Source organism: Palaemon carinicauda, chromosome 32, assembly GCF_036898095.1.
Source record: "Palaemon carinicauda isolate YSFRI2023 chromosome 32, ASM3689809v2, whole genome shotgun sequence".
NCBI lineage: Eukaryota > Metazoa > Arthropoda > Malacostraca > Decapoda > Palaemonidae > Palaemon > Palaemon carinicauda.
In genome coordinates this window covers 78529486-78531853 of record NC_090756.1, presented here as the reverse complement: position 1 = coordinate 78531853, position 2368 = coordinate 78529486, and the positions used below count along the sequence as shown (strand labels likewise).

Genomic DNA, 2368 nt, shown 5'->3' with positions numbered 1-2368 from the left:
TTACAAACGAACGAACAAGACAGAAATGAATCAAGGATAAACTTTATGCAGACAGGAGAAATTAAAAACAAGGTTAAGACTTACATGAATTTGTTGAAAAAGCTATTTTAAAAACTTGTTACCGCTTAAAGAAAAGCTCAATTTGTTAAGAATCGATTACATTAAAATGTTTACACTTTAGAATATTAGAAAAAGATATTTCAAATCAGACCACACAGCCATAAAAATCGATATTTACCAAAGAATGAAGTCTGGAATGTCATTGGAGTTTAAAGAAAAATTACCATCGTTATGAAGGCAAAACTAAATTCGTGAAAACATTAAGCGCGTATTATTATAGGTTTACACAATTGACATTTCATATATAATAACATCTTAAGATTAATTCTTAATCTTTATCATCACAGATCTTTGAAGACTAAAGCTGGGAAATTAGCTAATATAATCAAGTACTGATTTACATCATAAAACTACCTTACTAAAGCTCTGTATAAACTTAAATGTTAAAACTTAAAACAAACTTATTACTTAGCACCACGATAAGTAAGTTAACATTAAAAATATATTAAATTGAGCAAAACTTAAAAAATTTGACCAGATATCAAAACGTATACATTAAAAGTTACATTCTAAAAATGACGAGATTTAAGAGATCTATGTAGTTCATGTAAGCCTAATTTTCTATTTTCAGTATTTTTTTAAAACATTTTTTTGACATTTTAATGGGCATTACATTTATCAGCCTCTATTTCCCAAAGTTTCTTATGCATGACTTAAAATTCATTCATAACAAAAACGAAAGGACTTTTTTTATCACTCGATAAATGTGCTACCGTCCAGAGCAGGTCAGCATAAATTCCTACGATTTGTGACATGAAAACAGTGGGCTCCGGGGCCCCCTAAAGCAGGAAAACCAACACTGCTCTACTGGAGGAGAGTGTGTGGTTGGCCTCTTTATTTCCTAAGGAGCCTTTCCAAGATCCTCCTGCGGGAGATCTTCCGAGCGTTGTCGAACTTTCTCTGGACGGAGGAATCCGTAGGAGGAGGACGTGGAGGAAGAGGCGGAGGAGGAGGATTCTCTCTGGGCACATCCTTGAGGGACCGTTCCAGGTCTGACCACCTCTCCTGGTAGGAATTCATTCTGGCCTGGCAGACCTTCTCCACTGGACTGGGAAGCATCGTTCGTGGGTCCAGATACTCATATTCGTGCTCCTGAGAATAACTAGGAAATATAGTATTGCTTCTCTACTCATGCAAAACTTAAAATACTCATTACCATTTGCTTTGCATTGCCAAATGCGTTTAATTCATTAATCTTCCTAATAATTCGAAAGGAAATAGTAATAAAGTTTATGAAATTCTGTGATTTTAAGGAGAGTTAAGGTTCTCTTGCTTGAAGGTACATTAGAATCACTATTCTTTTCATTTCTTTATTTCCTTTCCTCAATCTTTACTTTTTCCTCTGTTGGAGGCCTTGGGCCTATAGCATCCTGGTGTTCTAATTAGGGTTGTAGCTTACCTAGTGATAATGATAATAATTGATATTCATTCTTGGAGACAGAAAAGTAAAGTTCTGGCTTTACAGCAACAGAGTCAAAGTATAGTCATGAGCGCCTCTAATTTTTTTTTTGTTTGGGGGGGGGGTGACCAAAGGTTTATTAGCGACCCCCCCCCCCCCCCACACACACACACTAGGGAGGTGGGTGGGTGTTGAGAGATGCCTAATCAGCTGAGAGGTCAAGGGGTACGAGGTCGGGGGCACTGTAAGCCCCATCTCGAGATATTTTATTGTTTAATCCACTTAATTTAATATGAAAAACTTAATTTAACAATAAACTCTGTTCATCAAATCTAGAGATAAATGAATATTAAAAGATATTGGAAATTTACAAACAAAAAGAGGTATAAACTATGGTATGGGTCCTAGAATATCTGCAATTTAAAATACTGCATGAAATTTAGCTCTCTTCCTTCCTACCCAAGGATCTTTCAGGACAAGAAAATCAGGATCTTGAGAAAATGTGTTGAGGTAAAATGGTGCAGAATTAAAAGAAAAAAAAAGTTAATCTATACAAATTTCAAAACAAAACATACTTCGTGCACTTCAAAAATTTCCTACTTAATTTGATAATATTATTAACCAGTATGTCATGGTTAAAATATTTAAAAAGCTCTTGTTTTTCCGAAGCCAGGATAAGCAAGTTATTAAAGCGCCCTATTTTCATAATAGATCATAGAGCAGGATTCCTACCCTCATTTCCTGTTCCTACCGCAATGTGGGGATTCAAATCTACTATAGGGGGATTCCTGCCCTCATTTCCTGTTCCTACCGCAATGTGGGGATTCAAATCTACTATAGGGCGATTCC

At 35.7% G+C, this 2368-nt stretch overlaps 1 long non-coding RNA gene across 1 annotated transcript in view; it reads right to left on the bottom strand.

The window, feature by feature from the left end:
• Positions 1–315: 315 nt before the first annotated feature.
• LOC137625791 (uncharacterized) overlaps positions 316–2368 on the bottom strand; it is a 7006-nt gene continuing 4953 nt past the window's right edge. The window contains exon 2 of the long non-coding RNA XR_011040901.1: positions 316–1212. This is a non-coding gene — a long non-coding RNA (uncharacterized lncRNA). The remainder of the gene's footprint in view (positions 1213–2368) is intronic.